Consider the following 27,767-nt stretch of genomic DNA (forward strand, 5'->3'; position numbering starts at 1 on the left):
GGTGCGGCCTCCCCTGCCTCCGCCCTCGGCCGCCGGCTCCCCAGCTAGTGCGCAGCAGCGGCCTGGCCGAGCCCGCGCGGCCCGGCGGGGCGGGGCAGCGCCGGACGTCGGGGCTGTCCCCCACCTCCTATCCTCACGCCCGGACGGCGGGGTCCCCCGGGAGTCCCAGGTAGCCGTCTCCTGCGCCCCGCGGGAGCGTCCCGGGACTGTGGCTGGCCAGAGGCGCAGGACTGGGAAATCCCGGGACCTTGGAAACCCCAAACCAAGGGCTCAGTTTTCTCATCCGTGAAAGGGGAGGAGAGAAGGGTGGGCTGGCTGGAGATGCCTCCTCAGTCTGGCGTATGTCAGCTTAGTTAGAGGATGGAGAGAGAGAGGTGATGTGGGTTGGCGCCACCGTTTTTGCGACCTCAGCGGCCAAGCCTTAGCGAGGGAAAGGACCCGGGGGTGGGGGGATTCCAGAGAAGTCAAGCTCCCCTCTGCCCTCCCTCTCATTACTCCCACCACCCAGCTGGCGGGGAAAGAACCGTGGCAGCCCGATGTTTGTCCCCTCCCGTGCCCAGGACCTGCAGGTGAATGGAAGTCTGGAGGGAGGAGGGGCAGCGCAGACAGCACCCCGGAATCCCTGGTGCCCCCATTCACCCCCTGCCAGGCTGTGCTTTCAGAAAGGGCTGGGGGGAGAATGTTTTTGGAGCCTAAGAGTCCAACAGCTGCAGCCACAGGCATCCTTCTGGGGGCCTTCCCGGGGTCACAGTCCCCCCCTCCAGTGTCCTCGCACACAAGGCCCCAGGGGTTGGGTAAGGCTGGCTTGGAAGCCTTCCATCCCCTTTGCCTGGTTTCCCTCCCCTCTGGGCCTCCCCTATGCCTGGCAGCTGGTATTGGCAGCACTGGAGGAGGGGGCGGCCTGGCTGCCCACTCCTGCCTGCCAGCCACGTGTCCTGGGGCAGTGCTGCCCATCTGCCTCCTCTTCTTCCCACCCACTTGGATCTACCCTTTTCTCTCCATCCCCTGTGTCTGCTACCTTCCATCCCATCCCTAAACTTCTTGCCCCTCACTCCCTCTCCCAGTTTTATTCGGTTCAGTTCACAGAAAATCACAAGTTTTTCTGCAGAAGTTGGAATGTCTGGACTCTCCCCGCCTTCCACGTGTGGTCAGAGCGTCTTGGCTGGCAGAATCACAAGGAAAGGAATTGAAAATCCAGCGGGTGTGGGGAGGACTGGGGGAAACCTTGCTTCCCAGATGTTCCACACAGGGCGGAGTTGGGGGAAGCTCTGAGGACCAGAAGGTAGCAACTGTTTTGAGCAGTGGATTTCCCAGGGGAAGTGCAGACACATAGAACTGGGCAAGGTGGAGGCATCAGGAGGGAGGCAGTTGTCACCTGGAATAAGAGTCAAGGGTTAGACCATGAAGATGATTTTCCAGTCAGGGAGATGAAGGCCACAGAGGAGAAGTTAACTTGGCCAGTGTTACACAGCCTGTCGGGGACAGATCCAAAGCCATTGGCACCCAGTGAGTGAACACCCCTGGGGATCTGTGCTCTGCAGCCTTGTCCTACAAGCAGCTGTGGAGGTCAGAGGATGGGAGACAGGGTCCCTGGATGTCCAAGGCCTCCAAATGAGGCCTAGAAGCACTCACGTGTGGGCGCCTGGGAAAGAGCATTGTGGGAGTACCCTCTGAAGTGTGGGGAGCCTGCCTACACACTTCCAGGCAGCTCCTCCTCCAGGGCCTGTTGCTCCAGCTGACAGCCCCACCTAGCAAACTTCTAGCAAAGTTGGGCTTGGTGAGGGTATGGGAGGCCCAGGTCCTGAAAAGGTGGCACCGAGGTGCCAGCATGCAGAACCAGAAGGGATGCCCCAAAAGGACGTGAGTGGGTATCTGCAGAACCCTCAGGGGGTCCCAGCCTCCGCCTGGCATCCAGGAGCCCTGGCCAGCCCCACCCGTCAGGCTCCCAGCCCCTTATCTTCTACTGGCTTCTTCCTCCCTCCCCTCGCCTGGGGTCTTTCTCTCTCTCTCTCTCTCTCTGTCTGTCTGGTCCTCTCCTGGAGATACAGCAGGAGGGAGGAGCTTGGGAGCTCTCCCTGGATGGGTAAAGGCCACCCCAGGCCGGGCAGTAGGGAAGGGTGTCAGAGGTGGGTTGGGGGCAGAGGTGATTGTGGTCGGCACTCCGTACCCGGAAATGTCAAATTTGGGGTTTCTTTTTGCTTTCAGTCCCCTGGTTTGGTCTCTGCTATTTCCCACCACAAAGCACCTAGTGGTTTGAGGGGACCCGGCTATAGAAGAGAAAACTGAAGTCCAGGGGAGGGGGTTCCCGAAGACCAGAAGCTACCTGTGGTCTGGACTGAGCTGGGGCCCCCCACTGGCTTCCCTGCCCCCAGTGGACCTTCACCCCCATTTCCAAATTGCAACAATGTGTGGGGAGCAGTGAGGAGGAGAAGAGAAGGGTCCTTTTAAAACCTCACAGGAAAGCATTCCTTAAAGGAAGGATGACCGTATTGTATCAGGAATACTTGTCTGCAGCACAGACTGTGGGAGCACATGTGTCGCGTACCTGGAGCTGCATTGTTGTACAAACTTGGCTGTGCTCTCCAACTCCATTGAGGTTTGCACCAGCCTTGGCATCAGGCAGGGCCAGAGTTGCGCTTTTGGATTGGTCAAGGAAAGAGGCTTGACCAAGCCATCTGACCAGTCCGTGCACAACTGGCATCAGGACCCCAATTGCCAGGCCTCTCTGCCTCACAACACACCTGCAGCATCTCCTTACCCTGGCTGGCCCATGATTGTTCCCTGGTATGAAATGTGGCAACCCTGTCCCCATACCACTGTGGCACTGTGGCACTGTGTGATGTGGAGGTATGGAGGGTGGGAAGAATGATCTCAACTCCCTGTTCTCCCTTGTCCTTGGAGACCAGGTTACCCAAGAAGGTCCTGCCGATGCCTCTTGGCGTGGGAGAGCAGGATGAGGTCACCTTGACCTGACCATGCCCTGGGGGTGGGGGGAGGCACAGAGATGCCTTTGTTTTTTCTGCTCAGTCCCTTCTTCAAGGAGAGTTCCTGCCCCATGGGAGCAGGCAGGGCCTTCCCTAGAAAGCTACAGGTGCTGCAGGAAGTACCTCTATGCCTCAGAATGGACAGGGGACAGCTGGAGCCCCAGGGCCCTTTGACATCCTGTTTGGCCCCCACTGGCCTCTGCTTGGATCATCTACCTCCATTCCAGCCAAGGCTGCTAGAAGTGGGGTCCCAGCCCAAGCTCCATGGCCACCCCCAAGGCTGAGATGGTGCCTCCCTGAAGGGGTGTACCCCCATTCTTGGCCAGGAAAAAAAATGAGCCCTGGTGAGAGAATGTAGGGATCAGGAGTGGGGTTAGGGGTAGGGGTACGCAGCAGGGAGTCCAGGCTGAGCCTATTCCCAGCCCTGCCCCCATCCTCCACCATTCTTCAGGGAAGTCAGTTTACAGTGAAGTCACCAGGCACCAAGGTCATCCTGCCTGAGGCACAATGACTGTCCTGTAGTTCTGGGAATAAAGCAAAGGGAGAGGGGTGGGACTGGACAGGGTCAGGGGACTGGGAAGTCCTACCTACTCCCTGCCTGGGTGCACCTGCCTCCAGGGGAGGTTTGCAGGTGGCTTCCCTCTGGGCAGAGAGGAGGGGAGCAGGGTCTGTGCCAGGTGCATGATTCCCATGCCATCTGTGAAGATCCCTCCCTTGGTTCATCCTCCTTCATGACGGGGTAGGCCTGAGAGCCTGGGGCAGGGGAGTTAGACAGATGGGCATGGGCAGCTGGGGGGCTGGCCTTGGTCCTGGGGAGCACCCAGCAGGTCTGGCCTCTCCTCTGGGGCAGTGATGGCTATCAAATCTCTCTTCCCGCTGGACTCGATTCTCCTCCTTCATGCCTAACAAGAAACCTTTTGTGCCCTCTGGGTGCTCCTTGCTGTCACCCCTACCTTCCCTGGCCCTTCTCTTTGCTTTTCATTGTTCTCCACAGTTCTGAGGTTCCAGGCTCACCCACATCTGCCCTGCCCACTGCCTGTTGCAAGCCTCAAAGACAACCCCACAGCCCCAGGAGCAAGCAGGGGATGCAAAGGCAGATGATGGCCTGACCCTTGGCCCAACCCCTAGGAGGGACTGGTGTTGGCCTGGCTGTCAGCTGCTGCTGAGATGGGCCCTAAGCCCTAGCCTGTCCTTACCAGGTGGTTCAGCCACATGTTGTCCCTTTACACTGGCCTCTCAGTGCCAAGCCCTTATCCTGCCATCCCTCCTACCTGGAAAGTTATTCCTCCTGGGGCCACCTGGGGGAATGCGCCTGGTCCTCCCCAAGGTTAATGTGAAGCCCAAAGGCCTTGTGGTCAGCTGGACCAGCTGCAAACCCTGACTCTGTTGTGTGGCCTTGGGAGAGAATCTGCCTCTCTGAGCCGAGTAACTTCTCTTTTAGGACAGCAAGAGCCACATGTTAGACCCTCAGCACATAGACACTCAGCACATAGGAGCTGCTTGGAGATCCTGGCCAGTAGAGTGGGGCATTTTTTTCTGCTGCCATCTGCATTTGGGGCCCTTTCTTATGGCTCTAAGAAGTTGTCCAAGGTAATTCACTGTGTGTTCATAATGAAACCTTCGTAAGTATCTGGTGGATGAAGAATGGTCCCTAAAGCAGCCTAGGGAGTAAAAGATCAGGGCTCCGGGGCATCCACACCAACCCACTGCACTCCATGGGCTCTGCTCCCAGTCCTACTGACTTACTTTCTCACCAGGGCAGCTGCAACTGCCATTGCCTGCACTACTCTGATCTGGGCATTCTTAACACCCCAGCCAGTATCTGGCTGGCACCCTGCTCTCTCCTCTGCCTCAGCCCCACCCTTCCTGAATAGCACAGCACTGCTCTGAGGACTCAAGCTGGAGAGGGCACCGTAATCTTTCAGGAGGTAGGGAGGAGGCCTTAGGCTTCCCAGAGTCCCCACTTCAGTTCTGGCTGGAAGGGAGCCCAGATAGGTGAGCCCAGGAGCAAGGAGAGCACATAAGCGTCCCCAGGTGTGAGGTCTGCGAGGGTCTACACAGGCATCACTGCCCCCACCCCCTTCTGGCCCAGGAGCTGGCTGGGGCTGGGCTGAGAGGAGACTCATTTAGAGCACCTTCCCTAAATCAGACCTGATGTGTGACATCTTCTCAAACTCTCACTACTTTCCCCTTTAAAAGAAATCCATCTTGGGCACTGGCACTGTAACCAGTTAGTAAAGTCACTGCCTACAAATCTGGCATCCCATATGAGCAGTGTGCCACTTCCAGCTTCCTGATAGTGTGTCTGGGAAGGCAGTTGAAAATGGCTCAAGTGCTTGGTCTCCTGCCACCCACATGGGAGACCCGGATGGAGTTCCAGGCTGCAGCCCCAGCTGTTGCAGCCATTTAGGGAGCAAACCAGTAGATGCAAGATCTCTCTCCTCTCTCTTTGTGTGGGTGTGTCTGCTTGTCTCTTTCTTTGTAACCCTGTCTTTCAAATCAATCAACCCTTAAAAAATGTCCGTTTTATTATTTTAATGGATTGTCCATGAACATGATACTAAATGCAGGAGTCCCAAGGACATGTGGTAAAAGGTAGTGTGTCCCTTTTCCCATCCTCCAAGTCCCCCTTTGGTAGGGGAACAGCAATGCCCAGGGTCTCATGTGGACCTGAGAACATCAATGTGCTTACAAACACATCCTATACTTTTCTTCCCAACGTGGATTACATGTGAGGAGAAACTGAGGCCCTCAGAAGTTAAGTACTTTGGTCAAGGTCACACGGAGGGTCAGTTGGCAGGGCTGGGATTGGAAACCAGATCCAACTGAAGAGCCAGGCTCTATGCACCACCCACACTTTAGCAGAAGTGAGTCCAGGCTGAAGCACAGATCCTCCATCCTGCCCCTTCCCTCCCCCACCCCCTGCCACCGGCTGTCACAAGCCTCCCTTCTGAGGTCTCAGGGACCTGGAGTTCCTGACTTGAGGCCAGCTTAGTGCCAGGCTTGCTCCCCATGGCTCCAGGGCCCACACTGACTTGGCCCCAGATGGAAGGGCCTCAACTCCTCATGGAAGGCGGAAAGTTCCTGAAAAGGCTTTTCCTTGGCTGATGTGTGGCCAGAGGTCCCCCCCCAGGGCAGCCTGATTCCTGGGATCCAGTGAGGTCTGGAGAGGGAAGCTGTGGCAGCCTGGGTCTCTGCCTACAGGGGATTGTGGTTGTGCTTTTAATTACATTCTCAGAAAAAAATGGCCTCATGGTCTATGGCGGGGCAGGAGTGGAAGGGGTTGAGAATGGGGAGAGCCATCCTCCTGGGCCTGTGTCCATCTGTGAGAGGGAGGGAAGCAACAGGAAACTGAAGCTGGCAGCAGGGAGAGGTTGGGAGCAGGTCTGTGGGCCAGCCCTCCAACTCCCTGTCTCCTGGGTCAGGCCCTGCAGTGGAATCTTATGGGATTTTTCTCTCTGGGTTCTCTGGAGTCTCTCTGGATCCTGGCTTGCTGGTCAGTGTCTTCCTAAGACCCCTCCTACATCAAGTCTCAGTTAGGGGACCCCTCATTTTAGGGGGACTATGTCCCCAAGACTCAGAAGAAGAGGGTCTCAATCCCTCTGCCTTGGCAAGCAGTAAGAAGTGGGTGCGGGCCTTCCTTCCTGTTCCAGGATGAGTGCATTCTGTTTTGCCCAGGTAGTCACCCAGAACATTCTGTCCTTCGAGTCTGTGCACGTCGCCAGCCAGGTGGAGCCTAGTGCCTGGTGATCCATCTGAGATGCAGGAACAGCAGTGCGCCTGCTCTGCCCTCCGGCACATGTGAACTGGCCCTCTCGCAGCAACTGGTCACTGGCAATGTGGGAGATGGACATAGCCCTAGATCTTGGTCAATCTTAGTGGGAGAGGTAGGCATCTTAGCTGTTACTGAAAATGACCACGATCATGTTCAGCAGTTCTCTGGCATCTTACGGTGCCTGGAGCACTTCATTTTAGTGCAAGGTACGCACTCAGCATTGTCATTTTACAATGAGGAGAGCAAGGCAGAAAACTTGACAGTCACACAGTGTCAAGGACGGAAACGGTCTGCTTTGGGATCCGTTTCTCTTCATGGCCATGTAATCATTGCCAAGATGCAGTATATTTCTTGGGTGCTCGCCCCTGGGGCTGGCAATGATAGGGGAATTTGATGGTGAATGGACCAGCAAATGTGCCACCGGTGATACAAACACATGTTCATAAGAAATCATCCCCCAACACAAGAGGGGCTGTGATAAAGGTATGGAATCCAGGGAGGGTGGGCTTCATGCTGCTTGGAACAAGGGGGCAGAGGGGAGCAGCCTGCATACAGATGTGAGAACTTATAAGGAGAAATACGGTGTGCCCAGGGGCGGGAATGTGGTGGCAATTGCCGTCACACGGGTGGCTAGCGTTTCTACCTAGCTTCCTGCCAGAGCTCTGGCCTCCGGCTCCCAGCGTCTTCTGCTATGCCAAGTGGTGCACTAGGTGCTGGCCCAGAGCAGGAGCCTGGGGGTGGGGGGATGGGACATGGGGATTCCAGATCGGCCACAGAGCCCAGAGACTTTGCTGCAAGGAGGCAAGGAATGCTGCCGGGCAGAGCGCAAGCTTGCTGTCATCATCTCTGTACATCTGCAGCTGACAACCTGTGGGAGAGGAGGGGTAGGGTGCTCTGTGTGTGCCCACGCTGTGGGGCCAGGAAAGGGGGGTCCTTTTCCCTCCGTGGTTCCCTGTAGTCAGGCTTGGGGCTGGCCCTTGGAGGGTTGCCAGGGAAACGGCTGGGGAGCTCAGGAGAAGTGACTCAGACTGTTTTCCCACACAACACACCAAGCCCCTCTTCTCTCACTACGTGGGAAAGGATCCAGGAGACTCCCTCCACTCGACCCCACTCGGGTGACACTGTTTATCCCTTCTTCCTTGGACGGGGCAGCACCTCCTATCCCACCGCTGAAGCTCTGACAAGATTTCATAGGGGAGGAAAACGGCCCCAGACACCCCGTCCTCGCAGATGCACCAGGGGACAGTGTAAGGGCCAGCGGGAGCGCCGGCACCGAGGGTGTCCACTCAGGCCTTCTGCCGAGCCACCCTCCCCGGAGCAGCCCCGGGAGAATTATTGATCTGGGCCACCGTGGACTTCTGACCTTGGCCTGGCAAGGGAGGGGAACCAGAACGCGGGCCTCTGGCGCAAGGGAGGTTGGTGGGCGGGTCGCGAAAGGTGGTCGTGGGCTCTGTGCAGACAAAGCCTCCGGTGCTCGCGTGGACGCCGCTGAGAAGCCGAGTGGGGAGGCCGCCAGCCCGCGTCCACGGCCCGGGAGAGCGCGCGGCGCCGCCACGCCAGACTCGCCGTGGAGTTCCGGGTCCCCGGGGGCGGCCGAGGACTCGGCGCGAGAGACTTCGGGGCTCACGCGCGCGCCGGGCGGAACCAGGAAGCGGGGCGCGCCCCCGGGCCTCCGCGCGCGCGCCCCCGTGGGCCCCGGCGGGAGGAGAGTCGGCGGCGGCCGGAGCCGTCACCCGGGCGGGGACCGAGCGCAGACGACTACGCGCGGCGGCCCGGCCGAGAGAGAGCGAGCGAGCGAGCGGGCCCGGAGCAGCCGCTGGCGCCCGAGGGGCCGAGCGAGGTAGGAGCTGTGGGGCCAGCATTGGGCTCGGGGCTCGGGGCTCGGGGCCGGGGGCCGGGGGCCGGGGGCTGGGGGCCGGGGTTGGGTCGAGTTCGGAGAGCCAGCCCGAGTGGGGCCCAGCGCTGCGGCTGCCGAGACGTCCGACCGCGTCGCCGCCATCGCTTCCCGAGCCGTGAAGCGGCTGCTTGCCGGTTGAGGCGCGCCGGGGCCGGGGAGACGGAACGGGCCGCGACAGGGGCTGAGGGGGCGTCGCGGGCGCGCGAGGGGCTGGAGAGGGGGTGTTCTTCCGGAGGTCGTGGCGGGGCGACCTGGCGTGTGTGTGTTTGGGGTGTGTGTGTGAGGGGCTCATGCGGAAACCCGGAGTGTCACGGGGGCTGTTGTCGGCCACCTCACGCCTTCCTCGTGCGGTGGCGAGGAACGCCTGGCGTTTCCAGAGGTGTCTGTGACGGGGATGGGGTGAGCCCAGGGGTGCACAGCGGGGTTGGGGTGTTCGCAGTTGCAAACAGAAATGCCTTTTAAGGAGTGAAGACCACAAATACGAACATTTTTGAGAGGGCTTGGCTGTGCGGAATCCCGCTTGAGGCCACGCCAGGCCTGGGCCGTGCGGTGTGGCGGTGGGATGCGGGGTTGTTGTTTCCTTCGGGGTAAGGTCAGGAGTGGCAGAGGGCTCCTGGTGTCTGGGGCAGATAGGGAGAGTCGGAAGGGGCTCCGGCTTATCAGCGAAGCTGGTTCGAGGCTGAAGGAATCTGGCAAGATGGTTAGAGTGATCGAAGAGGCAAGAACTGGTGTGAAGCAAGAGGGGCGCCGAGACGGGCGGTTAACAGGTGCTAGCTCCGTAGGAAGATGGAGTTCCTAAAACCACAAGGATCTTTAAGGCAAAAGGAGATACCGAGTCTCCCTTCGCCACAGGGCCTGGCCCTGGGCTTCTGCTGCTTGCCCCATTCCCGTGCTACCTGGTGTCAAGTGTTGGTGCGCACAGTGGGCGTGAGAGCAGGAAAGGTTCCCCCCCCCCACCCCCACCATCATGCCCCCTCCTTTCTTGTGCAAACTGAGGACACCTTGGCCCAGGTATAGGGAGCAAGTGGCCTGTTCAGTTCCCATGGCTGTAGTTGCAGGACTGGATTGTTCCCAAAGTCAGGTGGAGGTCCCTATATAGATAGTGACCCTAATGCAGTTCCTGTATTGCTGCTGGAATGTTCTTGGAGAATATCCCTTGATATTCTAGTGTGTCACCAAATAGTACGCTGGGCTGATGTCGTTGTTTTAGTCTTCAAGTGGTGTTTATGGTCGGTTTGTATCTTAGGTTTCCAAAGTGGTTGGAGAGTTGCCTGGGCCGTAATAAACTTTCAGCTGTTGAGTCTCCATGATTCTCTCAGATAAATTTATTATCCTTCATTTTAATATGAAAATATTACCGTTTTCTCCACCATTTTGTTGTTGTTCATTTGTTTGTATATTATTGGTTTAGATTCACTGTCCTAACAGAGGTTATATGTTTTCTGTGCCTTGTTTTGTGTTTTTTTCTGATTTCATTTTGTGACCCCATGAACACGGCTTGGTTCTGATCATTTCACTGGGGGAGAATCCTATGGATTGGCTTGAGACGTTAGGTTTTTTGTTTGTTTGCTTTTGTTCTAATTCCTATTTTGTAGCTAGAATTTGTAGTGTTAAGTGAGAAGAGGGTCTACTGATTTTAGGAAAAATTAACTGTGAAAATGGGATGCCATGTTGAATAAAGCAGTACCACACCTTTTGTCAACTAAGTGTTATCACCTGGATGCCTTGGCTTCTATAGCTCCAGAAGGTGAAAATTTCATGCTCTGAGTATAGACACAGGGGAGGAATGGAAAGATCTTAAAAAAAAAGAAAGAAAGAAAAAGAAAAAAGAAGCATCAGAAAAAAAGAGAAAAGGTTGATTTTTATCACCAGTACTTATTGTGTAATTTGGAGCTAAACCCCACCTATTCAGTTTGCATGTTTTTACCAACAAGACATTAATAGGGAGTGTGTTAAGATGGTGAGTATGTTTCTTAAATGTGTACTGCATGCCGCATCAAGGTAGGAGGGAAAGTACTGTCATTGTTTGGAGTGTTACGACATAAATATTTTGACCCACACTTCCTATTCTGCTCTGACTTCTCATTTCATCTCTTTTTCCTTCCGCTCAGTTGATCTTGTTTTTATTTTATTTACACATAGAAAAATCATGTTAAGGCTAAAGGTGTCACTTTTGTGTCTTTTATGGATATTTGAATTTTTATCAAACCGTGTTGTGGGGCTTCAAATGACTTGTGACGGGTGTTGGGCTTGTATTTGTGAATATGCTTTTGCAGTGGAGCCATTTGGCTTGTTATTAAGTAAGACAGATAGGTAAAGACAGTCTTATCAAATGAAAAAGATGTTAAATAGAGTAGTGCATTCAAGGTTAAATGTCCCGATGGTAGCGTGAAAGGAAGCCTGCCTCTAGGGCCCTGTCAAGATGCTGAACTATCTCCCGGCCTCTCACAGATTTTGTCAGTGACACGTTTTTCCTTCTGTTGGAGTATGATTGCCACGTTATTCCTACAAGAGGGAGCAGAAATCCATTTGCACCTTGCTTGCTTTGGGGGGCATTTGAAACTTAGTTCTTTCGAAGAGCTACTGGCAGCTGTCGGTGAGTGAGCTCTTCTGAATCATATCCCTCTACTGTGTCACACAACATCAGAATACCCTGACTCTGGAACTTACTAAAAATGATGTTGAAAAATTAACTGTAAAGCATCACTGTCACCAATGTGTGATGTTGAAAGGCAGGAACAAAAATTAAATCTGAGCTTTGTTAAATAGTGCTGTTCAAACCAGGAGTATTTTTTTTTCCCCTGCAGTGTTGGAAACACAATAATTTTATGCTTTCTGGGAATAAGAAAGACAAATTTAGCAACCTGGTTTCCACTGATGGGACAGTTGTTTTTGTAAAGTATAAGCACCACAATGATAAAACATTTTCTTTTGTGTTTGCTGTTAATAGTGGCCTTATTTGACACAAAACATTGATATTGTATATTTCATTGATGATGATTTTTTGTTACCTAAAAACCCAAGCCAGTGTGGAGGACTGTATATGTCCACATCTATGCTATTTTTACTGATCAAAAGAAAGTAGTAATTTGCTGGTGCTAAATTTTTGTTTGGTTGAATGAGACCCTTGTTTTGGCGGTTTCAGATGACGTTTTATTACTTTTGTTAGTTTTGGTCACACCCATGACTTCCTTGGAAGGTATCTTTGAGGGTTTGGTTTCCTTTTTTTTTTTCCTCAAATGGTAATTTTGGGTTGGGGGGGTGCTTCCTGTTTATATTTTCAAAATTAGGTCCATGTGTTCACCTTCTTGTAGTGTCATGTTTTATTGTACACATCTTAGGACAGACAGCAGATGTCACGGGCTTCATCTTTGACCCATCATACTGGTTCCTGTCAGCTTTACCAAGTGAAGCGGGAAGGCCTGATTGGGAAGCAAAGATGTTCTCAAATCTTTTCCCAACTCTCTTCAAGGTTTTCAAGCCCTGGAAGGAGACTTAAGACAACCCTAACAAAGGCCCCATGAACAGAAAAGGGCTGTTTTATCACAGGTGCTTGGGAAACAGTAGGACAGTAAGACGGGGCAGGCAGGGGGGATTGTGGGGGTCAAACTTGGTGTCCAGGGCCTGGACTGTCAGTGTGCCAAGGATGATTTTTATTGCGTAGGTGTCTGGTGCAGAACATGCATGTACCCTACACACACCATCGTGCAGAAACTGGGTAAGAACAAGGACAAGGAGAGCCTAAGGGTTTGGAGGACTCACCCTCAGCCTGAGAATCTTTCTTGATCCTCTAGAATAATTTACTGGTCGATAACTTCTCGGGTTAGTGTTGTGGAGTGAATTCTGGGGACCTGGAAGAGAGACTTGTGTGGCATTGGCTCATTGGTTCAAGAAGTGATGTTTTCCTGGACTTTACCGCGCGGGAGAATTGTCATGACTAAGTAGATTCCTATCTGGATTGGCATGCAGATGTGTTTGGAGTTTAGGGGCAGTTTATTCTTTGGAGCTTTCGTTTAGATCACAATCTTGAAAGCGATACTTAGTTAGCATGGTGGATAGCTGTGTAGAATGTCATTGGTCAATGAAGTTAATACTGGAAGTCTCTTGACCTCCTCTTCACCCCCAGCCCTAGTACCCAAGGAACGAGAAGTTATAATGTATCACAAAAGGGGTATTTTCTTCTTCAGGTTTATTAGTAAGAATCATGCCCATTTTCCCAGATATTATACCCTTGAGATGAAAAGTACATATATTGATTGAAAAAGAACATGTATGGTTTTCTACCTACTTTTGGAAGCTAACTTGTAAAATCTGCCATCATACTCACACTCTATTTATTCTTCCCTTACATTTTGGCGCACTAAATAACCCTTTTCTAGTTTTTTTTTTTAAAGATTTTATTTATTTTATTACAAAGTCAGATATATAGAGAGGAGGAGAGACAGAGAGGAAGATCATCCATCCGGTGATTCACTCCCCAAGTGAGCCGCAACGGCCGGTGCGCGCCGATCCGAAGCCAGGAACCAGGAACCTTTTCCAGGTCTCCCACGCGGGTGCAGTGTCCCAATGCATTGGGCCGTCCTCGACTGCTTTCCCAGGCCACAAGCAGGGAGCTGGATGGGAAGTGGAGCTGCCAGGATTAGAACCGGCGCCCATATGGGATCCCGGGGCTTTCAAGGCGAGGACTTTAGCTGCTAGGCCGCCGGGCCCTCTTTTTCTAATTTTTTTGCACATTTCTCTTAAGAGAAATAACTCCATATTCCATGCATTGTTAGGTTTTTTTTTTTTTTTTTGGAGAGTCCTTGTGCTGACTCATTTTTTTTTAATTATACTAAGATATAGAGCATGGTTTGAGAGCAGTAATGAAATTCTCAGAAAATATGAAAACTTTCCTTTCTGACTAGTTAGAGAAAGGTTGGGGAAGACAAGGGGAAATACATCAGTGAGCCAATCAATTATTGTTAGTTGTTGGGATTAACTTGGTGACTAATATTTTCATTGCCCATCAGGCTAGCAAATGTGCATTTGGCTTTGCCCTGCACTGGTAACAGGGCAAACCCAAGTGTCTGCTAATACTGCTCTTTTCCCCTGGGTAGGGGATTTCTTTTAGTTTGGGAAGTCAAGCCAAAGTTACCGGTAACAACCACATCTCTAATTTATATTAACTTCGTGATAAATACCCTATAATCTTTCAAGATAATTTTAAAATCTAAAACTCAAAGGTTGGTAAAATGTTCCAAGGCTATGGAAGTAGAAGGATAATAAAGATGATACCTTCAGGTGTGCCCAGTGGGCAGTGCACTCAGCTGTTGCCATGTTCTGTGACCCTCAGGGGCCTGGGTGTTATCCCATGATGAAGATGAAGAAATGACCACAGAGAAGTTAAGTAACTTAGGCAAGGTCACATTGCTGGCCGTGGCAGTGCAGGCTGCAGACACGAAGCTGCTGCCAGACGCGGCCTCCTTGACCACTGCACTGCACAGGACAGCGGGCTCCAGCAGCTGTGCAATACGACGCTTGGTTCCTTAGAAGCTTATATATTACTTTACTCACATTCTAAAATGGACTCTTTTTTAAAATTAGACTTTTTAAATATTCTTGAGGGGTTTTTTTTTGTTTGTTTGTTTGCTGTTCAAAGATACTAGTAAAACTTTTCCAGTGAAAATATATAATCAATGGGATGGTCATTTTCCTGATTGGGACATCTTTCTCCCATATCCAAGTTCATTTCTCGGCTCCTGCCCATGATCCCAGCTTCCTGCCGAGGCAAACCCTGAGAGGCAGCAGTGACACTGCACTGATGGCTCAAGTGTTTGGGTCCCTTTCACTCAGGTAAGAGACTTGGATTCAGTGCCTGGCTCCTGGCACCTGGCTCTGCCCTGGCCCTTGCAGACACTGGGAAAGCAAACTAGTGAATTAGAGCACTTTCTCTGTTTTTGTCTCAAATAAAGAAATGAAAAAAAAAATCTTTTTAAAAAGTGTATACTCCAGGTGGAAATTATATTAAAACAAAGAGTCTGAATTTTTACCCAAGTTGTCCTCTGGTTTTTTCCACCTGCTTATTCATCACAGGAGTAGAGCACTAAGCAAGTGGTCCCCCAAGCCTCTGTTTATACACAAGAGAATCATTTGTGTCAGTGCGGTGGGTTCATGTGACAAGGGCCTCTACACTGATAACTCACTTGTCCAGCTCACTCATTTTATTACAACTTCCATTTTGTAGGGATTTATTCTTGCTTTGTTGAAGCTTTTCAGAGCCATTAATTGTGATTTCTGAAAGAGATTTATGCATTTTGCTTATTTGGTCCAAATTCTAAGGCACCTGAACTCTCCTTTCTGTGTTAAAAGCTCTGCCACAGCCCTTAGAAACTAATGCCGGGGATCTTTTATTCCTCTTAATGTCTGACACCTGTTTTCTCTTCATGCTTTTCCTTGGGAATGGTTTAGGAAGTTAAATCTTGGAAGACAGAATTCACAGTCACAAGAGGAATGATTTGAATTGGGAGAACCAGTCATGGATGAGAAAACCTCCAGTTCCCTTTGCTGTCAGTATAAACTTGTTCAAATAAACAAAGGATGTTAGCTTCCAGGATTGTCAAACTGTTACCTTTGACCAGGGTTGAATTTTCTTTGAATGTTGACAGAAGTTACAATGTCAGTGGAAAAAGCTTAATGTGAGATGTCTGTAACTCAGAATTTCCTTGTGTTTATGTCAGTGAGATCCTACAACTAAAGCAGTTTTTTTCCCTCTGTGTCTGCTGAGTTTAAAAAAACCTATCAGTGGGGCTTTCCAGCCTTTTAGATGAGAGTAAATTAGAAAGTTTGTGAACAACCAAGTGTTTTGTATTGTCTGAAATTTACAGCCTGTACCTGGTAGGATGGTAGAATTTCTAGAAAATCCAAGTTGAGCTACATGTTTTCAAGAATCTATTTTACACATGCCATCTTAGCTCGTAGAAAAATATACTGTTGAGTACTTCATCTGCCGAGGTAGCAAAAATCAAAATTTATGAGCTTTATAATAAGGCATTCTATAAAATATAATCTTATATAGGTAAAATGTTTCCTCAGAAATATTAACTTTTAAATGTTTCTAAAAATCTTCTGGTCATCTTTTAGGACTGACCGAGCAGCACACTGAGGATACACAGATAGTTCTTACAAAATGTAGCTGAACATTTGGCTTGAGTTGGCTTGAGTTAAGGCTTTTGATCTGTTTTCAGTAGAGGGAACATTGTAGCACGTAACCCCAGAAGTACAGGTGAGTATTAACACTATAGGGGTTCCCTGCAGAGAGCCCCCCTCTTCAGATTTTTCTTTAGTCATTATTTTAGTTATGTAGCCCTGCTTGGGAACCCCAAATGTGGTTACTACTATGTTGTTACTATCTAAAAGGGCGACTTAGTCTTGCAGTGAGCTACCCTGTCAGGGAAAAGACCAGCTCCTCTGTGAGGCATCGGCCTGTCTCCTTCACTGTGGAAAGTATCCAAACAAACTGGGAAACACCAGGCTTCCTGGAGGCGGCGTGGCCACGGGCATGGTTCACATGCTGAGCGGGTGTAGCAACAGTGGGCAGTTGAGCAAGGTCACGCAGGACCATGAGCACATCAGGTAAATGGGTCCTGAAGCCCCTCAGGGCTTGCTGCCTGGGTTTTCATGATGTACCAGGGGTTAACATGATGTACCCGTTATATTGTAAATTTGCAAAGAACAAAAGCAGTTTTCATGAAGTAACTAATAAAGGTTCTGATATAAACCTGAAAATGTAAAAAAAAAAAAGTATCTATCAAATATGCCAGAAGTCAAAGGTAGATGACAAAATGAGAAAAATGTTTTTACCATGCATAACAAAGCATAAAGTATAACATTTTAGTATATACATAAATGTGACAGAGCGTCATGAGTTAATATTCTGATGTATATATCATGTAAACTGGTAGTAAGGAAAAAATGTTTCCCATAAAGGAAAAGTGAACAAAAGAATTACAGATGGCCACTAATCATTATAAAATGTTGTTCAGCTGGACTAGAAAGCAACAAATGCAAATTAAAACAATGATATAATAATACTTTTTTTAGCTAATAGATTTATAGACAGTAAAAATGTTGCAAAAGTGAAAAGAGGCTTGGGAGTGTGGGGACCTGACACCTTCATACTCCTTGCTTGGTGTGTAAGTTGGGGCCCTTCTTGGAGGACAGCGTGGTGTATGTATATCAAACTTCTAAAATACGCATACCCTTTAGCCTAGCATTTCCAGTTAGAAAAATTTTGTTTAAGGACACAACCTAAAATGTGCCTGAAGGTCTGCAGAAAGCATATTCCTGGCAGAATTATTTAAAATTACCATAGGGGCTAGTGCTGTGACCTATTAGGTTAAGCAGCTGCTTGCAACACCGACGTGGTATCCCACAGAGCAACACAGGTGTCAGTCCCAGCTCTTTGGCTTCCTTCTGACACACCTGAGAAAGCATCTGAAATCAGCCTGAGAACTTGGACCCCACTGTCACCCACATAGAAGACCAGGATGGAGTTCCTGGCTCCTGACCATTGCAGCCTCTTAGGGAGTGATCCAGCAGCTGGAGGATCCCTCGCGCTGTCTTGTTCTGCCCATCAAATAAGTATTTATTTCACACAAGTAGTAAGCCTCACTGTGTGATATTAGAAGATAAAAATAACTTCATTTATTACATCTGTGTATAATTTGTGCATTGGAATGCTATTGAACTATTTGAAATCAATATTATAAAGCAGATCCAGGAGCCCGGAGTGGTAGCCTAGTGGTTAAAGTCCTCACCTTGCATGTGCTGGGATCCCATGTGGGTGGCAGTTTGTGTCTTGCTGCACCCACTTTTGGGAGTGAACCAGTAGTGGAAGATCTTTGTCTCTGTCTCTCCTCCTCTCTGTAAATCTGACTTTCCAATTAAAAAAAAAAGAAAGAAATCCAGTGACCTTAATAAGTTAGCAGTGTGTCACTGAGAGAAAAATCAGGTGGCAGAATGATCACATACTAGTCATGCTTGAAAAAAAGATTTCGTCTGAGTTGTGGGATTCAGGGTGGTATGTGTATCACATGGTTTCTGATGTCTTCCCATTTTTCTCTAAGAAACAAGTAACAGTGAACAATACTTTCATCAGGAGGAAAAAAAGTTCCTTTTAAAATGACGTTTGCATATTGATTTATGCAAAGCCTGTTTATGTTTTCAGTTGGCCTTTCCTTTCCAGGAGGAGAGGAGAGCAGCTTGTGATGTTTGTGTCCAGTATTGGCTGTGATGTTGCTGTTACAGGTTGCCTGCCGAGCCCTGTGGAAACCATGCTCCTTGTTAGTGTCTTCAGAGCTTGGGGGACTAAATTAATGTCCTACCCTCGGTGGAAAGCTCTCTGATTAAGAACTATTTTATCACAATAAGGAGTTGTGTTGTTTTATTTGTAAGTGGGCTGTGCTACGTTAGCGTTCATTTCATATTGAGATGTGTTTGTGTGTGTGTGAGTGTGTGTGAGTTTTCTTTTCAGTTAAAAAAATCAGCACAGTTTATTTTAACTTGTCATCCGAGCATTGTGTTATGTCAGTTTCTTGTTTACTTTTGCACAGCTTTCTCTTTCATGGTGATCCTGGTAAAGGCGACCGGACCTGTGGAGTTCTTGTAACTCCATTAGTCATGCTGAGTGACTTCTCTAAATGTTTATTATGATATTCTTTGGGGAATATCCAGTAAAGGAACTCTCCAAAGACACTTTCTCTGGGGCATATGCCATGCTAATTAGAAATAATTACATAAAAACATAAGAAACTTGTGTTCTGCTTTAAATCAATTCACATAAAATAGTTTCTCTGCAAGTGACTAGTGTTTAGAGGCATTTTAACATTTGAAGGCATTTAAAGAGGAGAAATGAAATAAATTACAACTTGATGTTGCAGGGGGAGTGTGTAGCACAGTATTTGGATCTTACCACTCTTTAACTTATGAAGTTACAACCTTAAACAGTACGCATTTTTTAGCTCAGTAAATCTATTTGTTTCACATAAAAAAAAAATAAAAGTCTACCTTAACTTGGATTGTACTTTGTTATTTGTTGTAATGGAATTTGCTGAAATTACTTTATTTTACGCCACTTTGGCAACTATAAAACTACTACTAATAAATCACATTAGTGCCTTTTAGTGCTTGTGAAACCTAAATTCATAAATAGTTAATTAAAATGCCAGAGGATAAATATTTTAGGTATATTGTTCAGTGTGTTTATATACATAAAAACTTCTGTTGACTTTCTGGTTCTTTTTTTTTTTTTTTGCTTGTCATCTCTTATTTCCTCTACCTCTTGGAAATGTAATAATCTCGTTTAATTCAAAATTGTTTTCCTTTGGTTTCAGTGTGTTTATAATTGCCAATCTTCTCCATGATCTGTTTTGTCAATAGGAAATTATTGTGCCCAGTTAGAGCAATCTCCTTTTCTGAATCTTTTCACCCAACCATGAAATATTATAAAAATCATGTAAACTTGGGGTCTCACCTTTGGGATTGTGTGGTTCGTAACATACCACTGGTAAAGTATAAGCATTTTAAAGATTCATGCATGAAATGTTTTATTGCTTTTTTTTCTAGGGCTAGTTACTTGATTGTGTCCAAATCTTACGTGATTTTCAGAAGTTAGGTATCATTACAAAGATAAGTCTTTCTCCAGGTTCATAATTTTTTTTTTTAGATTTATTTTATTTATTTAATTGAAGGAGTTAGAGAGCTAGAGAGAGAAGTTTTCCATCTGCTGGTTCACTTGTCCAGTGGCTGCAAGGGTGAAGTAAGGAAGCAGGTGCAGGGATCAAAGTACTTGGGCTATCCTCTGCTGCTGTCCTAGGCCATTAACAGGGAGCTGGACTGAAGGTGGAGCAGCTGGGACTGGAACTGGTTCATGCCAACATGGCATAGGGTGATTTAACCCATCACACCACAACACTGTCCCCAAACTCATAAATCTTAAGGCTGTCTCCATTTGAGCTTTCAAATGTATGGAATATGTAATAAAATAGTTTCTTTTAGAAAGTTAATAATATAATTTTATCTGAATCTTTTGCTGACTTTGTATCTCTCAGCTGCTGGAAGACTTTGGAGTTTGTGTACACATGTGTATGTTTAAAAATCTTTCTAAGCTGGACCCAGTGCTGTAGCCTAGTGGCTAAGTCCTCACCTTGAATGTGCTGGGATCCCATATGGGCGCCAGTTCATATCCCAGCTACTCCACTTCCCATCCATCTCCCTGATTGTGACCTGGGAAAGCAATAGAGGATGGCCCAAAGCCTTGGGACCCAGCACTATAAAGGGGACCCGGAGGAGGCTCCTGGCTCCTGGCTCCTAGCTTTGGATTGGCTCAGCTCCAGCCACTGCAGCCACTTGGGAGTAAACCAGCAGACTAAAGATCTTTCTGTCTCTCCTTCTCTGTGTGTGTCTGCCTTTCCGATCAAAATAAATAAAACCTTAAAATCTTTCCAAGATGAAAGAGAGAAATGTGTTCCAAAACTTTATGGTAATTAGACTGTTCATCAAGGTAAGGCTTGGAAGATACTAATTATTCAGTGGCTGTTGGATCATTAGCGTGCACAATTTTAAAGTCATTTTAAGCAGTAGCAACCTGTTAAAGTGTGAATACCAGTATGGTTAACCGTTTGGGTTAACCATTTTTTGAAAGATTTATTTTTATTGGAAAAGCAGATCAGACTTATGGAGAGGAGAAACAGAAAGATCTTCCTTCCACTGGTTCACTCCCCAGTTGGCTACAGTGGCCGGAGCTGAGCTGATTTAAAGCCAAGAGCTTCTTCCTAATCTCCCACAGAGGTACAGGGTCTCAAGGCTTTGGGCCATCTGCTCCTGCTTTCCTAAGCCATAAGCAGGGAGCTGGATGGGAAGTTGAGCAGCCAGGGCACAAACTGGCATCCATGTGGAATACTGGCACTGGCAAGGTGAGGATTTAACCACTAGGCTATCAGGAGACTAGGGGAATTTCTAGCCTCTAAACCCCTTGCCTCTCTTCTCAGTAAAATAGACATATACATAAAAATTTGTGTATATTTTAAAAAATTTATTTAAGTTGAGAAGCAGAGGGATACACAGAGAGATGTCCTATCTGCTGGTTCATTTCCCCAAATGCCTGTAAGAGCCAGAGTGGGGTCAGGTTAAAAGGCAGGAAGCTGGAATTATATATATATATATGATTCATTCTATATATATTATATATTAGATTCATTGATTTTTATTGGAAAGCCATATCTTCCATCTGTTAGTTCACTCCCCAAGTGACCACAATGGCCAGAGCTGAGCCATTCCGAAACTAGGAGCCAGGAGTCTCCTCTGGGTCTCCCATGTAGGTGCTGGGTCCCAAGGCTTTGGGCCGTCCTCTATTGCTTTCCCAGGCCACAAACAGGGAGATGGATGGGAAGTGGAGCAGCCGGGATATGAACTGGCGCCCATATGGGATCCCAGTGCATGCAAGGTGAGGACTTAGCCACTAGGCTACAGCACTGGGCCCAGAAACCTGGAATTCTATCCATGTCTTCTGTGTGGGTGGCAGAGACTCAAGTGCTTGAACTGTTATCCTTTGCTGCCGAAAGTACAGAAGAAACTAGAATCTGGAGTGAAGCCAGGACTTGAATACAGGCCCTTAGGGGAGTAAACCAGAAGATGGAAGATTCTCTCTGTGACTCTGCCAGAACACCAGCACCGCCGCCGCTGTGCAGCCAACTCAGGCTTAGTGGGTTTTTTCACATGTATTGGATCAGCTCCTTACTGTAAGTTCTGGAAGTAGAATCTCTGAGTCAATTCTGTAAATAGCGCCAAATTGCTCTCCAAAAAGACCACCTCTGTCTCCTTCCTGCCAGGAGACCACGTACAAAGCAGAAAGGGGCACGGGCCACCACACCCTCCATGGCGCACTGTTGACAGCCCACCCTTCTTGCCGGTTTCATATTTACTTCCATTTGTTTCATTTGTAGCAAGGTTGGATGTTGTTTTCCATAGATTTATTGGTCACTTCATTTCTTCCTTGTGACTTGCAAAAGAAGTAGATACACTAAGGTATCTACTATCAATATTTGAATTATCCAAAGCTGATTTTTGTCTTACATACCACAGATAGCTTTCTCTCATATTTACTCTTTTTAGTATAGGGTTTTGTTGTTTTTTTTTTTCCAGTACAGAAATGTTAAACATTTTATAGTCTGTTTAATCATCTTCAGAACCTGCTATCAAGACATGCTGAGGGAGAACGCCTAACCAATGATTACAAGCTTCATTTATATATTCTTTATTATAGAACATTTATTTTTATTTGAAAGGCAGAGTTACAGAGAGAAAGAAAGACAGAGATCATCAATCTGCTGGCTCACTCCCCAGATGGCCGCGATGACTGGTGCTGGGCTGGTATGAGGTTGAGCCCAGAACCTATTCCAGATCTCCCACGGGGGTGCAGGGACCCGCATACTTTGACTGTCCTTGCTACATTCCCAGGCGCATTGACAGGGAGCTGGCTCAGAAGCAAGGCAGCCAGGACTCAAGCCAGTGCCCGTATGGGATTCTGGCACTGCAGACAGAGGCTTAGCTTGCTATGCTGTGGTGCTGGCCCCGTTTATATATTCCTTTAGAATATTTTATGGTGCTGTTTTTCTATTTTATATATGAAGCAAAACGGGAATTTTAATTTTTCTCTAATGATAACCATAATTAATATTTATTGACGTAAAAATTGGGGTTGTCCTCCAATTTTCCCAAATAACCTAATCCTTCCCACTATCTCCCTCTTTTCCCCATTGATATGAAAATCCAAGTATACTGTATTATTTAATTATTACGCATTTCAGTTAGGTCCCTCCATTTTTTTCATAGAATGAGTACGAATTAAGAATGTTGCAATCTCTTTTGAAATATGTTTCATTGTTTAATTCTTTTTTTTAAGATTTATTTATTTTTATTGGAAAGGAAGATTTACAGAAAGAATGAGATATATAGAGAAAGATCTTCCATCTGCTAGTTCACTCCGTAAGTGGTCTCAACAGCTGGGACTGAGCTGATCCGAAGCCAGGAGCTTCTTCCGGGTCTCCCATGCAGGTACAGGGTTCCAAGGCTTTAGGCCATCCTCTACCACTGTTTTCCCAGGCCATAAGCAGAGAGCTGGAAGGGAAGTGGAGCAGCTGGGACATGAACCAGTGCCCATACGGGATCCTGGCATGTACAAGGTGGAGATTTAGTTGTTAGGCTATCACACCAGGCCCAATTCTCTGCTATTTTTTATTTGAGAGGCAGAAAGACAAACAGAAAGAACACACATCTGCTGATTCACTCTCCAGATGTCTGCCACAGCTGGGACGAGGCCACGCTGAAGGGGGTGGGGAGGAGGAGAACCTGACAGCAAGAAGGTAACTGAGCTGCATTTGCAGGAAGTGGAGTGGAGAATTAAAGCCCGGTCATAGGGAGCCATCATCCTAACTGCTGGACTAATCGCCTGCCCTGTGTTTGGTGTTTCAAATTCAGTTTGCCTGGAGAAGAACTGATTTGTCTTTTTGTCTTACCTACTGTTTATTTTCATGGGGTATGTAAGAATTTAATTTTAAAAAAGGAATTTAAGTTTGAAATTTGAGCTCTAGTTACACATGAAATGCTTTTTTAAAAAAGATTTCTCCCCCTTTTGTTTTAATCTTAGGAAATAACTTGAGGGGCCCGGCAGTGTGGTCTAGCGGCTAGTCCTCGCCTTGAACGCGCCGGGATCCCATATGAGTGCCAGTTCTAGTCCTGGCAGCTCCACTTCCCATCCAGCTCCCTGCTTGTGGCCTGGGAAAGCAGTGGAGGACAGCCCAATGCTTTGGGATCCTGCACCTGTGTGGGAGACCCGGAGGAAGTTCCTGGCTCCTGGCTTCAGATTGACACAGCACCGGTTGTTGCGCTCACTTGGGGAGTGAACCATTGGACGGAAGATCTTCCTCGCTATCTCTCCTCCTTTCTGTATATCTGACTTTGTAATAAAAATAAATAAATCTTAAAAAACAAAAGGAGATAACTTGAGGAAGAGGGGAGGGGTTTTTAGTTCTCACTAGATGGGGTGACAGGCAGGACTCTCCCAGTACTGATGATTCCAGCTGTTGGTAGATGACTGGTCAGAAAGAGCTCCAGAGCCTGACCTGCGAAGACTTTTTTTTTTAAGTTTTTAAAACTTACTTATTTGAAAAGAGCAAAAGAGAAGGATTGAGATTGAGGCTTTTTACCCTCTGGTTCACTTCTTAAATGCCTCCCAAACAGCCAGCGGCTGGGCCAAGCAGACACCAGGAGCCAGGAACTCCATCCTGATCTCCTGCCTGACTGGCAGGGTCCCACATATCTGAGCCATCATCTGCTGCTTAGCAGGGAGCTAGAAAGAAAGTAGAGGAGCCAGAACTGGAACCAGTAACTCTTAACAAAGGGATGTGGGTGGCCCAAGAGGTGGTTTAACCATTATACTACAATGTGTGCTCCTTGTTTCAACTTATTGACTATAAATTATTCTTCGATAAAATTCAGGATGATTCTATAAAGGGAAATTTTCCTTTTTTCCAAATTACAATCTCTATTGCCCATTTTAGAATATTTAAAATGTATCCCAAAAGATCTAAATTTAAGGGCATATACGAAAGTCTCTGCTCCAACAAGGCTGTTTTTTTTTTTTTTTTTTGAAAGTCAGATATACAGAGAGGAGGAGATACAGAGAGGAAGATCTTCTGTCTGCTGATTCACTCCCCAAAAGTGATTGCAATGGCTTGTTTTGAGCCAATCTGAAGCAAGAAGCCAGAAGCCTCCTCCAGATCTCCCATTGCAGGCACAGGGTTCAAGGTTTTGGGCCCTCCTCCAACTGCTTTCTCAAGTCACAAGCAGAGAGCTGGATGAGAAGTGGAGCATTTGGGACTTGAACCAGCTCCCATATGGGATCCCAGCACATGCAAGGTGAGGATTTAGCCACTAGGCTACTGCGCTTGGCCCAATGTTGATTCTTTTGCTTTAAAATTCATTATATTCGGGGCCGGCAGCGTGGCCTAGCGGCGAAAGTCCTCGCCTTGGGGGCCCCGGGATCCCATATGGGCGCAGGTTCTGGTCCTGGCGGCTCCACTTCCCATCCAGCTCCCTGCTTGTGGCCTGGGAAGGCAGTTGAGGACGGCCCAATGCATTGGGACACTGCGCCCGCGTGGGAGACCTGGAGGAGGTTCCTGGGTCCCGGCATCGGATTGGCGCACACTGGCCCGTTGCGGCTCACTTGGGGAGTGAATCATCGGGCGGAGGATCTTCCTCTCTGTCTCTCCTCCTCTGTGTATGTCTGGCTGTAATGAAATCAATAAATCTTTTTTAAAAAAATTCATTATATTCCACAGAAGTTTGTTGTGTTAGATTGAGAAACAGGTGGGAATTTTTTAATTTGTTTTTGTTTGACCGAGGTTTTCACTGTGATGTCATTTGTTGTCTCAGAAGAATTTGACCGATATTTTATTCTGTGGGGAAAAAAAAGGCTAAATTTAGCCACCTTATGTTGCTGTTCCTCCGTTGTGAGGAAAGGCTTGACTCCTATCATGAGATGTTAGTTCTGTGCTCTGTTTTTTTGGTGCCTTGTGAAGATTGAATCTGTATATCTTCTTTGAGAGATAAAGGATTTGACGTGATTATTGCAAGCATGAAAGTTGTCCTCTAAATAAAATTGTGTATCCTGGGAAAAAGCTGGAGTAAGGCCACACTAGAATGATTTTAGTTGTGCAATCCCTGATTGGACCCAGTTTGTTCTGCATATCATATAGGTTCATAAAGACAATCCACTTTTAGCAGCAGTGACTAAATGTCCCTGTTTCATCAGAAATCGCTTTCACGTTGTCAAGACCTCACAAAAACAAAAACCTCCTGTTAGTCTGATGTTGACTTTAAAAAAATTTGCCCCAAATACTGATTGGAATGTATGGATTTGTTCTTTACCCATAATATTTTATGGTCCGGTAATGTCCCTTTGTCTCAATAGAAGTAAAGAGCAGCACATAAAGATAAGAACTTGAAAGTATAGCGTAGGTACAGTGAAAGTGGCTACCTAAACTTTATTTCGTATTTCGATGCCAGAATCTAAGTTCCCCAGGGCAGAGTCTGTTTTGTTCAGTGCTGTGTTCTCCGTGCCTGGGACGACAGAGCCTGTGTGTTTTAGGAAGGTGCTTCAAAAAGCTTGTAGAACAGTGGAATAAAAAGATCGGTGCATTCTCCAGAAGCTTTCTGAAGTGCCCTTGCTGGCGCTTCCCAAGCACTTGTGAAGTAAACATTGTCTGGAGGTCTGAGCCAGCCCCTCTGGCCTGTGCCGCCCTCCTGGACTGTACCTGCTGCCGGGGGTTGCCATCTCCTTGATTCTGTTCATTCCCCTTTAACCTCAAAGTTTGTTTCCAGAGGCCATAACCCTCAGAAGGACCGGATGTAGGCCCTCTCCTACGGAAGAAAGAAAAGAGGAGGAAAGCCAATAGTACTGTTCCTTTTGGATCTCAGCTACAGGTAGAAGACATGTGGCTTACTAGGCAAACATTGGCTTTCCCCCTATTTAAAAATTTACAACAGGGACTGGCACTGTGACATAGTAGGTAAAGCCACCGGTTCGCTCCCCAAATGGCCGAAACAGCCATAACTGGGCCAGGCTGAAGCCAGGAGCTTCTTTCCAGTTTCCCACATGGGTGCAAGGGCCCAAGCACTTGGGCCATCTGCTGCTTTCCCAGATGTGTTAGCAGGGAGCCGGATCAGAATTGAGGCAAACCGAGACTCCAACCAGCACCCATACAGGCTGCTGGAAATGCAGACAGCAGCTTTATCCACTAGACCACAGAGCTGGCCCTTATTCTTCTAAAATGACCTTGAAGCTTTGACAGGTTTTTTTTCCCATGAATATTCAGTTTTCGCTTTGTAGCTGAAGCTAGCTGGGCATGCATACACAGTAAGTATCCAAATACAAGTTAATTCAGCAGCTTGTTGCATTCCGCTAGGGGGTTATTAAAGCTTTGAAAATATGATTCCTAATCTGTATGTCTGTGGGTTTATCTATTCCAAGTCTTGCTGGTAAACCTGCACTGATAGTAATAGCAGAGATTAGTCCTTCTGAATGTTTCATAAAACAAATTGTTCTTATAGCCTGATTGAGCTAGAAAATTACTGGCACAGTACATTGTTGGTAATTGTTTATACAGACATTGGGACATATCTACATAGGGGACCTCAGCCACAGCAGAATTTGTTGATTTGGGAAAATTATATTCTTATTCTAAATTATTCTCTCTCTTCTTTCTCTTTCCCATTCTTATTTCATCCTCCTTTCCTGGTCTGTCCTCTCACTCCTTCCATTTCTTCCTTGTCTTTCTTTTTCATTCTCATTTTTCATTTTGCTACAGAAAGACTTATTCTGTAGGTCCATGTATAGATAAAATAGACTTCTATAGCAGTCCACCTGCTGAGGAAAGGGAAAGGAAGTTAAGGGAGTATTTTTTTGGGGGGTGGTGAGGGACAGAAACTAGCTCAGATAAGAGAAATATCTTGATATTGTGGAAGATCTGATTGGCAGAAACAGAGAGAACCTTGAAGAATTATTTGAAGAATGGGCTGTGTGGTTTAGCTTTTTTTTTTAAATTTTTTAAATTGGAAAGACAAATTTACAGAGAGAAGGAAATATATAGAGAATGATCTTACATCCACTGGTTGATTCCCCAAGGGCCACAACCGTTGGAGCTGATCTGATCTGAAGCCAGGAGTCTCCTCTGGGTCTTCCGCACATAGGCAGGGTCCCAAGGCTTTGGGCCATTCTTTTTTACTTTCCTAGGCCACAAACAGGGAGCTAGATGAGACGTGGAACAACCAGGATATGAACCGGCACCCATATGGGTTGCCAGGATGTATAAGGCAAGAATTTAGCCACTGGACCACTGTTCCAGGCCTGTGATTTAGCTTTGAGACCGTGCCTTGGGCTTGGTTGGGACTGCTTCAGTGCCTGCTAACCATGTCGGGCTACGAGCTAGTGCAGCAGTGCACTACTCCTGGCTCCCCTCTGCTTTCCACCACTCACGGCCGCTTTCCATACCAAAAAATCAGCCATGAAGTTCAG

General features: G+C 47.6%; 1 protein-coding gene across 4 annotated transcripts in view; it reads left to right on the plus strand.

The window, feature by feature from the left end:
- LOC101518842 (signal transducer and activator of transcription 5B) overlaps positions 1 to 27,767 on the plus strand; it is an 81,701-nt gene that overhangs the window by 83 nt on the left and 53,851 nt on the right. Inside the window, exon 1 of one of the 4 annotated variants that reach the window (XM_058676114.1) lies at positions 7,988 to 8,006. The exons of 1 other annotated variant lie outside the window; for it this stretch is intronic. The gene's annotated coding sequence lies outside the window, so the exon portion shown is untranslated. Of the gene's footprint in view, positions 1 to 7,987; positions 8,007 to 8,152; positions 8,600 to 27,767 lie in introns of those variants that run through there. 2 more of the 4 variants (XM_058676112.1, XM_058676111.1) reach the window with 2 other exon arrangements.

This window comes from Ochotona princeps, chromosome 17 (genome assembly GCF_030435755.1).
Source record: "Ochotona princeps isolate mOchPri1 chromosome 17, mOchPri1.hap1, whole genome shotgun sequence".
Taxonomy (NCBI): domain Eukaryota; kingdom Metazoa; phylum Chordata; class Mammalia; order Lagomorpha; family Ochotonidae; genus Ochotona; species Ochotona princeps.